Raw genomic sequence first — 12,771 nt, 5'->3', positions numbered from 1 at the left:
GTACTCAGGTAATAGGTGATGAGGTACATAGTGTGCAGATATACCTTACACAACGTACTCCCTTTAGCTCGACTCAGGAGCACGTGTTGACTCTAGTCTTATCTTAATTGGCTGAGGTAAAAAAAATCAAGGGGGAGGGATGTCATGGCCTTGAGAAGATCATACGTTCTCATAACTCAAGTCTTAAAATGTCTTGTAACCGCATCGTAATACATTATACCTGTAGGCTTTAGGTCAAGCGTTACCGAAGATCTTTTATTGTCTAAGCTAAACAGAGAAACAAATCATTTGACTACGTTTCTGAGGATTGTTGGCTAGGTGTGAAAATAAAGTTCAATGATGTGTCACTATAGAATGGTCCTGGTCTCCCCTGTCTGTAATCTGACTCATTATGAACTGATCCTGTATCAGCATTCCTTCTCTGAGACGCTCGATACAGACGGCCCCTGGACTTCAAAAGTATTCTCTTACAAGACTAGCTGCATATTGAATTACATCCTGTGGTAACCAGATCTTCAACAAAGCATTAGATATTCAAACCCAAAATTTGACTTTATATTTATTATTCAAATATGATTTTATAAGGGAACAGATGGGAACGAGCAGAGCATATTTAGAAACAGCCAAGTTGTTGATATTGATGATGCTGTTGATGACCAACTTGTGGATGCATCACAGAGAGCCGGTTAAGTGCATTTTCTGTCGAGTTTTATGGGAACTATATAATTTGGTAACAACAGGATAAGGGTTTACTGCTTTCAGTGATAAACTATAATACCAACGGTGCATTGAGGGGGACATAATTATGTATATTAGGAGGATGTTTACTATGGGAGCAGCCAGGAAACAAACAGGAAACGCATCATTGCAGCCATACGAGAATGTTTAGTATTCGATAAGCATGGCCTAATGGCCCACCAGCCACTGACACCTTTTCACCCGTGTTTGGCAGGTAGTCTGGTGCTTATTTCAGACCCTGCATTAACATTTATGTTGATTCTACGTAATCGTATCTATGTTATAAGTAGATTTTAAAATGTATATTTGTATTCATAATGTATCGGGTGCTTCAGTTCCGCTCCTCACACCAATCTCAATACATTCCCAAATGTTCATCTAATCATACAGTATGTAATACAATTTCAAGAGCACCCATATGTTGGATATGCATCATTTAATACTTTTTAAATATTTCATGGATAACATATAAAGGGCGATATTCATGACAGAAGACCAACTTCATTACTAAACTCTAAATGAGGGAAAGTGACCTCGGTCTAGTAAGTTCATCAGCTCTGCGATCTCTTGAGCGCACTTCAAAATGTTTCTATTCCATATGCTAGGTCAGGGGGTTGCAGAGGCTTGTCCTAGTGGTGTTTGAGTGCAGTCTCAATCAAAAAAATATTCACACCTATACCGCCCAGGTGAGACCTCCGCTGCCCAAAGTAATTGCTTCAATTAATTAAGTGTTGGGGCTCACAGGCAACCAGCAGACACTGGGGCCCAGCCGATCCCAAGCCAGTTAACCCAGCCTTAAACTGGACATGCGTCCCAAATGAAACCCTATTTTCTTTATAGTGCACAACTATTGGGCCAAAAGTAGAGAAAAAAACAGGGAAAGGGGGCCATTTGGGACACAACCTGGGTAATAGGTAAAATTCTAATGCATCAAATTCACATTGGCCAGATTACAGATAATTTGGAAAAACTAGATGATTACTTCTTCTAGGATTACTTTTAAATTCAGAAATAATGTTTGCTAACGGTTTTTGACACCTTTCTGTTATCTCAATGACATTCAAATCAGCATTGATAAAAGGTGCAAGTTTAAGTTAGTTCCACCTGAGTGAGTCTGACCACAAGTCAGAGACCACTATGATGACACACTAAATGTGTTTGATGGATTGCTAGACAAGAGCAGGAATAGGCTTTTGTTGGCTACAGTCCAAGCTATGTCTTCCGACTGCTGTCGCATCCAAAGATTATCCAACTTCAATAAACGCTTGGAGGTAAGCACCACATCAGTGATGTAGCCTACTGGCGATACGGATATTTGTACTTTAAAAAAAAAATTCCACTTAAATGATTGATTTCTACACAGCGCATTAACATGAATTCCTCCCTTCTAAACTCCTCCGTGGTATTTGTGCTCCATACTGTCAAAAACAATTGTAATTTAAAAAGACCACAAGTGAATTATTGCTCAATATAATTCATGCTGATTCCCACAAAAAAAATCCATAGGCCTAACGGACACATGCTCAAACTCATGCACCTAATATGAATAGACCAAAGCTGAAACCACACAGAGAGATGCCGTCGTCAACGGCATCAACATGTGTGTGCGAGAGTAGAGAGTGTCAATTCAGACACAGCGTAGCACGTGCCAACCTAGTTGTCATGAGAATCCATAATAAACAATTGTATTTGTTATGTTCACCATGTTCACCCTTGTGAATTATTGATGCGTGTTCCTTTTGACTCACCTTATATGTCCTACTGGACAGTTGCAGTTTATTAGGAAAAATACCATGCTAATGTTTGAGGATAGTGCACAACATCAAAAAAAAAAAAATAGCACGGCAACTGGTTTGATACATTCACCTCTGAAGGTAAATAATGTACTTACATTCAGTAACCTTGCTCTGATTTGTCATCCTGAGGGTCCCAGAGATAAAATGTAGCATAGTTTTGTTTTTATACCTCCCTTTGAACCCCTGCTGTCTCTGGCTCCACACCCACCCCGTCCGGCCATCTAGATGTGTGAAAGTTAGTGTACAAGTTAATGATCCATCATGTATGACATTCCTGGGAGACTGTAAACTAAAATGTTGTATTACCATATAAGTTTTGTATGTTTTCTGTAGTTATATACTTGAAAATGTATCAATTGACCAATTTGGCACATTTGGGCAGACTTGATACAAAATATTGTCCAGTATTGCAACGCTTCACTGGATCAATCTGAAACATTGCACACACAGTGCTACCATCTAAATGGCCAAAATGTTAATTGCGCCTCAACTGCAATATTATATTGTGGCCTTTCTCTTGCATTTAAACAATGATGAACAAAATAAATAAATGAAAACACATGTTTTTTTGTTTGTATCATCTTTTACCAGATCTAATGTGTTATATTCTCCAACATTAACTTCACATTTCCACAAACTTCAAAGTGTTTCCTTTCAAATGGTATCAAGAATATGCATATCCTTACTTCAGGTCCTGAGCTACAGGCAGATTTGGGTATGTCATTTTAGTTGAAAATTGAAAAAAAAGGGTCTGCACTTTGACCTTGTAAATGACCTCCCCATACCTCTTTAATGGAGATGGGAGGTGGGTGGGGAGAGCAGTGCTGGATGAAACTGATGCAGCATCAAAATATAGCTAAGATGCCTCAGGATTTACTTTCCTATTAATGAGCAAGCAGCAATCAAGAAGTCAAGCATCAAGTATGAACGCTCTCGTCACCCAGTTGGTTCGTTCTAGTCATTAGCACTACCATTATGAACTTTTCTCAGGATACTGGCACAGGATGATTGACACTTGTTCTCTCGTCCTTTATGGAATAGGAGAGTGCACAATAGATTCTCAACAGAGTCCTCAAAACCAACCGGCTAACTAGGTAATGAAGTCCCACCTGCCGCTATACCTGTAGGACACCCAATTAACCAGAGATCAAGACAGCGCCTATACGTTTGGTTCACTCTACCTCAATCACAGAAAGGTATACTAAATGAGTCATGCAAGATGGAATTTTGCGACAGAATTGGTCATGTAACGTTTAATATTGTTTATCTTATTTAATAGATTGGAATCGATGTTTAGAATTCATCCTCACATCTGCCAGGGCGCCACCATTACACTAAGAACACTACAGTGGTAAAACAATGCAGTCTAAGGCCTGAGTTATACCTTCTGCTTCAATCGAGTTTAGGACAAACTTCATTCTGGAAACATACAGATTATAAATGATATTCTCTGTATGTTCCAAGAGCGCATTCCCCTTCACCCTCAAAGGTCCAACTGTCAGTGCCCACACCTAGCAAAACTCATGTCTAATAACCAGTAGGGAACAACTCCTTCCTCCAGGCAGGTCCACCTGCAGTATATGCGATGTGAGAGAGAAGCCTGGAATTAACCAACACGCAGGAGTAAAGAGTGAGGAGTGTCAAAATGTCAGAAGCCATAGCCGCCAATCAGGATAAGGAGAGCTAGGATGGAAAGCCTGAGGGGCCTGACCTTGAGAGTCAAAGCAAGGCTGTCCGTTTCCTTCTCTTTCTGTGTTGATGGAGTAGGGAGCCTTTCACACAGGTGCTTGTTAACCGCACTCAACCACAAGAGGAGTGTGGACAGTTGATGGACACTCTGCAGGACATAAATTGAGACTGCAGTAGGCTTTGGGTTACGCCTCACCTTTCAGTACCTGTTCTGTCTTTCTCCCGGGATGGGAAACAAAGACAGAACACAAAAGTTGAAGACAACTTACAAAAGCTTGCCAATGGTTGCAGTGCTTTTCTTGACTGCTGAACAGCGGTACAATGTTATTTGTCTGACCTTTGGAAGATGTTCTCTGCCACAGCAGTGGTGAACCTGATATGTGTGGGGTGGGGAGAGAGCAGCCTTTTTCTTATTGGATCATGTTGTGATACGTTTCTCTGCAGCACAGTTGCACACTATGGGAGTAGATGGGTATCGTATTCATAATAAAAGGTAAGAAAGCTAGAAAAGAAAAGAAAAGCCACTGAAGTCTCTAAGAGTTATCCCATTGAATCACCAAGGAGTGATCTATACATTATTATGAATGTCTGTAGATAGTCTGTAGAAACAAACCATACCTCTACCAGAAATACACATGCAAGTCCATTCAACAAACCAACAATTATGATCACACTCTGAAACGCATTTGCACAGACCCACACACACGCCATATTGTCCAGGTGGATAACTGTACACAAGGGCATGATTGAGGAGTGACAGCTGCTGATGGACTGGCAGGGGGCAACACCCAGAACATGAAAGCCAAATCCAGCCATTGTCCAGGATATCGACAGGGCCAACATATCTGTAGCACTTGTACCATCTGTAGCGGGTGGAGCAGCTCCAGGAGCCTGGCTGATCAGAAAATAACCTCTTTGATATGAGAGGGTCCATGTTTGAAAGGTGGGGGGTTAACAAGTCTCCTAGGATATTAAATGCTATAGAGTGGGAAAATCTGGGAGAATTATTGAGAGCAGTATTGGTTGAAGATAAATCAGGAATAACATGCCAGGCAGACCTTATTCATATGCTGTCTTTATTCAAACCCCTACTCTGTACTGAGGACGTCTATGAAGTTCAATGAGATAGGTCTATTCATTATTTAATGGGTGCATTTTTCTCTAGATCATTTTGACTTGGTCTATAGCTAAAACAAGGTCGACATACTGTAAATACATTGCTATTTCTACAAAACACAGCTGCTCCGTGAAGCTAGTCAGAAAACAGTGCAAAGACTTTACTTCCCACAAAGAGACATGCTTTTGTCCTAAAAGAAATGGAGGAGAAAAATGTATTTCAAAAGCTTGAACAAGAGCAGTGTATTTTTTGCTCCGTGAAGCCTGTCAAACTGTGGAAAAACTTTACTTCCACAAATAAACATGCTATTGTCCCAAAACATTATAGTAATAAAAAATAAATTCTAAAATCTTTAACAAGAGCAATGTATTTTGTTTAATTTCTACACACAGCTACTCCGTGAAGTCGGGATATATTTTTTTACATATTTTTTTTACTCCTACTGAGAATAAAAGCTGTGGGGTATAGCCAGTGGTTGACTACTAGGGCAGGGGCATATGCATGCATGCTCCTGATAACAGAAAGACTACATTAAAGAAAATAGACTAACCTATACAATCAGTCCAAGACACAGATTCAAAGTATCTACTCCAAAGTGCGGTATCACGCAGCTTTGTAATCCACCCTTTCAAAGCACATTTTCGTCCGCCATCTGTTTCCTTGATAACAGGCCCAAAGATGAAAACTTGAGATGCATCCACTTTCATGTAAATAGCTAACCAATTTACTGAAATGTAGTTGCGTGACTACAAGAGCCTAGCCACTGTACGATACAGTGGCATGATATTTAAACTGCCTTGCTTACTCAAGAGAAAAAGTAACCCTTGATGACCTGTGTGATTACGGCGCTAAGTAGTATACAGTGCCTTCGGAAAGAATTCAGACCCCTTGACTTTTTCCACATTTTATTAGGTTCCATCCTGATTCTAAAATGGATTAAATCATTCCCCCCACCCCCCCTCATCAGTCTACACACAATACCTGATAAATACAAAGCAAAAACAATTAGCTAATTTATAAAAAATATCACATTTACAAAAGTATTCAGACCCTTTACTCAGTACTTTGTTGAAGCACCTTTGAGGGCGATTAAAACCTGGAGTCTTCTTGGGTATGACGCTTCAAGCTTGGTACACCTTGTGGGGAGTTTCTCTCATTCTTCTCTGCAGATCTTCTCAAGCTTTCTCAGGTTGGATTGGGAGCATTGCTGCACAGCTATTTTCAGGACTCTCCAGAGATGTTAGATCGGGATCAAGTCCAGTCTCTATCTGGACTACTCAATGAGATTCAGAGACTTGTCCCGAAGCCACTCCTGCATTGTCTTAGCTGTGTGCTTCGAGTTGCTCTCCTGTTGGAAGGTGAACCTTCACTCCAGTCTGATGTCTTGAGCACTCTGGAGCAGGTTTTCATCAACGATCTCTCGGTTTCCTCCAGACGTGACACTTGGAATTCAGGCCAAAGAGTTGATCTTTGTTTAATCAGACCAGAGAATCTTGTGGTTTGAGTCTTTAGGTGCCTTTTGGCAAACTCCAAGCGGCCTGTCATGTGCCTTTTACTGAGGAATGGCGTGCTGCAGAGATGGTTGTCCTTCTAGAAGGTTATCCCATCTCCACAGAAGATCTCTAGAGCTCTGTCAGAGTAAACATTGGGTTCTCGTCACCTCCCTTACCAAGAACCTTCTCCCCCGATTGCTCAGTTTGGCTGGGCAGTCAGCTCTAGGAAGAGTCTTGGTGGTTCCTAACTTCTTCCATTTAAGAATGACGGAGGACACTGTGTTCTTCGGGATCTTCAATGCTGCAGAAATATTTCCCCAGATCTGTGCCTCGACACAATCCTGTCTCGGAGCTCTACGTACAATTCCTTCGACCTCATGGCTTGGTTTTTGCTCTGACATGCACTTTCAACTGTGAGACCTTATATAGACAGGTGTGTCAGTCAAAAGTTTGGACACACATACTCATTCCAAGGTTTTTCATTGTTTTTACTATTTTCTATATTGTAGAATAATATTGAAGACATTACAACTATGCAATAACACATCATGAAGTAACCTAAAAAATTGTTAAACATTTGAGATTCATCAAAGTAGCCACACTTTTCCTTGATGACAGCTTTGCACGCTCCTGTCCATCACTGGAGCCAAGCTTCCTGCCATGGACCTCTATACCGGTAGTGGAGTTTCAAGTCTAGGTCAGAAAAGGCTTCTAAACAGCTTTTAGCAATTTCCAAACACCTGAAGGGGCCACGTTCATCTGTACAAACAATAGTACGCCATGATAAACACCATGGGACCACACAGCCGTCATATCGCTCAGGATGGAGACGCGTTCGGTCTCCTAGAGAATAACAAACTTTGCTTCGAAAAGTGGAAATCAGTCCCAGAACAACAGCAAAGGACCTTGTGAAGATGCTGGAGGAAACAGGTACAAAAGTTGCTATATCCACAGTAAAACTAGTCCTATATCGACATAACCCGAAAGGCTGCTCAGCAAGGAAGAAGCCAGTGCTCCAAAACCGCCATAAAAAAGCCAGACTACGGTTTGCAACTGCACATGGGGACAAAGATAGTACTTTTTTCCTCTGGTCTGATGAAACAAAAATAGAACTGTTTGGCCATAATGACCATCGTCAAGTTTGGAGGAAAAAAGGGGGGGCTTGCAAGCCGAAGAACACCATCCCAACCATGGAGCACGGGAGTCGCAGCATCATGTTGTGGGGGTGCTTTGCTGCAGGAGGGACTGGTGCACTTCACAAAATAGATGGCATCATGAGGATGGAAAATTATGTGGATATACTGAAGCAACATCTCAAGACATCAGTCAGGAAGTTAAAGCTTGGTCGCAAACGGGTCTTCCAAATGGACAATGACCCCAAGCATACTTCCAAAGTTGTGGCAAAATGGCTTAAAGGGAAACAAAGTCAAGGCATTGGAGTGGCCATCACAAAGCCCTGACCTCAATCCTATAGAAAATTTGTGGGCAGAACTGAAAAAGCGTGTGCGAGCAAGGAGGCCTTCAAACCTGACTCAGTTACACCAGCTCTGTCAGGAGGAATGGGCCTGTCACGCCTTGGTCTTTGTATTTTGTGTTTTCTTTAATTATTTGTTCAGGCCAGGGTGTGATGTGATGAAAGAAATGAACGCTGAAATAAATCACTCTCTACTATTATTCTGACATTTCACATTCTTAAAATCAAGTGGTGATTCTAACTGGCGTAAGACATGGAATTTTTATTTGGATTAAATGTCAGGAAATGTGAAAAACGGAGTTTAAATGTGTTTGGCTAAGGTGTATGTAAAACTTCAGAGTTCGACTGTATATATTATTTTTTACTGCTGCTCTTTAATTACTTGTTACTTTTCTCTTATTCTTATCCGTATTATTTGAAAGTGCACTGTTGATTAGGGTCTCGTAAGTAAGCTTTACACTTTAAACCTGTTGTATTCAGCGCATGGGACTAATAAAATTTGATTTGATCTGCACTTAAGTGGGACTATGATTTATTTTTAAATAGGACAATGATCCAACACACATCCAGGCTGTGTAAGGGCTATTTGACCAAGAAGTAGAGTGATGGAGTGCTGCATCAGATGACCTGGCCTCCACAATCACCCGACCTCAACCCAATTGAAATGGTTTGGAACGCAGAGTGAAGCAAAAGAAGCCAACAAGTGCTCAGCAAATGTGGGAACTCCTTCAAGACGATTGGAAAATCAAATCAAATCTAATTTTATTTGTCACATACACATGGTTAGCAGATGTTAATGCGAGTGTAGCGAAATGCTTGTGCTTCTAGTTCCGACAATGCAGTAATAACCAACAAGTAATCTAACTAACAATTCCAAAACTACTGTCTTATACACAGTGTAAGGGGATAAAGAATATGTACATAAGGATATATGAATGAGTGATGGTACAGAGCAGCATAGTCAAGATACAGTAGATGGTATCGAGTACAGTATATACATATGAGATGAGTATGTAAACAAAGTGGCATAGTTAAAGTGGCTAGTGATACATGTATTACATAAGGATGCAGTCGATGATATAGAGTATAGTATATACGTATGCATACGAGATGAATAATGTAGGGTAAGTAACATTATATAAGGTAGCATTGTTTAAAGTGGCTAGTGATATATTTACATAATTTCCCATCAATTCCCATTATTAAAGTGGCTGGAGTTGAGTCAGTGTCAGTGTCAGTGTGTTGGCAGCAGCCACTCAATGTTAGTGGTGGCTGTTTAACAGTCTGATGGCCTTGAGATAGAAGCTGTTTTTCAGTCTCTCGGTCCCAGCTTTGATGCACCTGTACTGACCTCGCCTTCTGGATGATAGCGGGGTGAACAGGCAGTGGCTCGGGTGGTTGATGTCCTTGATGATCTTTATGGCCTTCCTGTAACATCGGGTGGTGTAGGTGTCCTGGAGGGCAGGTAGTTTGCCCCCGGTGATGCGTTGTGCAGACCTCACTACCCTCTGGAGAGCCTTCCGGTTGTGGGCGGAGCAGTTGCCGTACCAGGCGGTGGGTGATACAGCCCGCCAGGATGCTCTCAATTGTGCATCTGTAGAAGTTTGTGAGTGCTTTTGGTGACAAGCCAAATTTCTTCAGCCTCTTGAGGTTGAAGAGGCGCTGCTGCGCCTTCTTCACGATGCTGTCTGTGTGAGTGGACCAATTCAGTTTGTCTGTGATGTGTATGCTGAGGAACTTAAAACTTGCTACCCTCTCCACTACTGTTCCATCGATGTGGATAGGGGGGTGTTCCCTCTGCTGTTTCCTGAAGTCCACAATCATCTCCTTAGTTTTGTTGACGTTGAGTGTGAGGTTATTTTCCTGACACCACACTCCGAGGGCCCTCACCTCCTCCCTGTAGGCCGTCTCGTCGTTGTTGGTAAATCAAGCCTACCACTGTTGTGTCGTCCGCAAACTTGATGATTGAGTTGGAGGCGTGCGTGGCCACGCAGTCGTGGGTGAACAGGGAGTACAGGAGAGGGCTCAGAACGCACCCTTGTGGGGCCCCAGTGTTGAGGATCAGCGGGGTGAAGATGTTGTTGCCTACCCTCACCACCTGGGGGCGGCCCGTCAGGAAGTCCAGTACCCAGTTGCACAGGGCGGGGTCGAGACCCAGGGTCTTCGAGCTTGATGACGAGCTTGGAGGGTACTATGGTGTTGAATGCCGAGCTGTAGTCGATGAACAGCATTCTCACATAGGTATTCCTCTTGTCCAGATGGGTTAGGGCAGTGTGCAGTGTGGTTGAGATTGCATTGTCTGTGGACCTATCTGGGCGGTAAGCAAATTGGAGTGGGTCTAGGGTGTCAGGCAGGGTGGAGGTGATATGGTCCTTGACTAGTCTCTCAAAGCACTTCATTATGATGGAAGTGAGTGCTACGGGGCGGTAGTCGTTTAGCTCAGTTACCTTAGCTTTCTTGGGAACAGGAACAATGGTGGCCCTCTTGAAGCATGTGGGAACAGCAGACTGGTATAGGGATTGATTGAATATGTCCGTAAACACACCGGCCAGCTGGTCTGCGCATGCTCTGAGGGCGCTGCTGGTGATGCCATCTGGGCCTGCAGCCTTGCGAGGGTTAACACGTTTAAATGTCTTACTCACCTCGGCTGCAGTGAAAGAGAGTCTGCATGTTTTCGTTGCAGGCCGTGTCAGTGGCACTGTATTGTCCTCAATGCGGGCAAAAAAGTGATTTAGTCTGCCTGGGAGCAAGACATCCTGGTCCGTGACTGGGCTGGATTTCTTCTTGTAGTCCGTGATTGACTGTAGACCCTGCCACATGCCTCTTGTGTCTGAGCCGTTGAATTGAGATTCTACTTTGTCTCTGTACTGACGCTTAGCTTGTTTGATAGCCTTGCGGAGGGAATAGCTGCACTGTTTGTATTCGGTCATGTTACCAGTCACCTTGCCCTGATTAAAAGCAGTGGTTCACGCTTTCAGTTTCACGCGAATGCTGCCATCAATCCACGGTTTCTGGTTAGGGAATGTTTTAATCGTTGCTATGGGAACGACATCTTCAACGCACGTTCTAATGAACTCGCACACCGAATCAGCGTATTCGTCAATATTGTTATCTGACGTAATACGAAACATATCCCAGTCCACGTGATGGAAGCAGTCTTGGAGTGTGGAGTCAGCTTGGTCGGACCAGCGTTGGACAGACCTCAGCGTGGGAGCCTCTTGTTTTAGTTTCTGTCTGTAGGCAGGGATCAACAAAATGGAGTCGTGGTCAGCTTTTCCAAAAGGAGGGCGGGGCAGGGCCTTATATGCGTCACAGAAGTTAGAGTCACAATGATCCAAGGTTTTTCCACCCCTGGTTGAGCAATCGATATGCTGATAAAATTTAGGGAGTCTTGTTTTCAGATTAGCCTTGTTAAAATCCCCAGCTACAATGAATGCAGCATCCGGATAAATGGATTCCAGTTTGCAAAGAGTCATATAAAGTTCGTTCAGAGCCATCGATGTGTCTGCTTGGGGGGGATATATACGGCTGTGATTATAATCGAAGAGAATTCTCTTGGTAGATAATGCGGTCTACATTTGATTGTGAGGAATTCTAAATCAGGTGAACAGAAGGATTTGAGTTCCTGTATGTTTCTTTCATCACACCATGTCTCGTTAGCCATAAGGCATACGCCCCCGCCCCTCTTCTTACCAGAAAGATGTTTGTTTCTGTCAGCGCGATGCATGGAGAAACCTGCTGGCTGCACCGCATCTCTCCAGTGAGCCATGTTTCCGTGAAGCAAAGAACGTTACAGGCTCTGATGTCCCTCTGGAATGCTACCCTTGCTCGGATTTCATCAACCTTGTTGTAAAGAGACTGGACATTGGCGAGAAGAATGCTAGGGAGTGGTGCACGATGTGCCCGTCCCCGGAGTCTGACCAGAAGACCACCTCGTTTCCCTCTTTTTGGAGTCGTTTCTTTGGGTCGCTGCATGGGATCCATTCCGTTGTCCTGTTTGAAAGGCAGAACACAGGATCCGCGTCGCGAAAAACATATTCTTGGTCGTACTGATGGTGAGTTGACGCTGATCTTATATTCAGTAGTTCTTCTCGACTGTATGTAACCTAAGATGACCTGGGGTAATAATGTAAGAAATAACACGTAAAAAAAACATCTCCTGCAGAGACAAAGTATGTCCTTATATGGACACCGTATGTTTAACAAATGACGAGTACATCATATGCCCTTATGCAAATACTGTACACCAACTGGTTTACACAGCAGCTCAATGTACTTTCTGTTCGTGCTCTTAACACAATGTCTTGGAGGCGCTGTCCAAGGTTCTGAATTTTCTTGGCAAATCATATCCATTCTTCCCCCAGTGAGCTGTCTACTCACAGCAGGTAAAATCTAATAGGCCCATAGTAGACGACAAAGAGAGATGGTGCTAGACATATCTGGATCTGCTTAAAAGAATCATGA

The sequence above is a fragment of the Oncorhynchus keta genome, chromosome 35, assembly GCF_023373465.1.
Source record: "Oncorhynchus keta strain PuntledgeMale-10-30-2019 chromosome 35, Oket_V2, whole genome shotgun sequence".
NCBI lineage: Eukaryota > Metazoa > Chordata > Actinopteri > Salmoniformes > Salmonidae > Oncorhynchus > Oncorhynchus keta.
Note: the sequence above shows the minus strand (reverse complement) of the source record.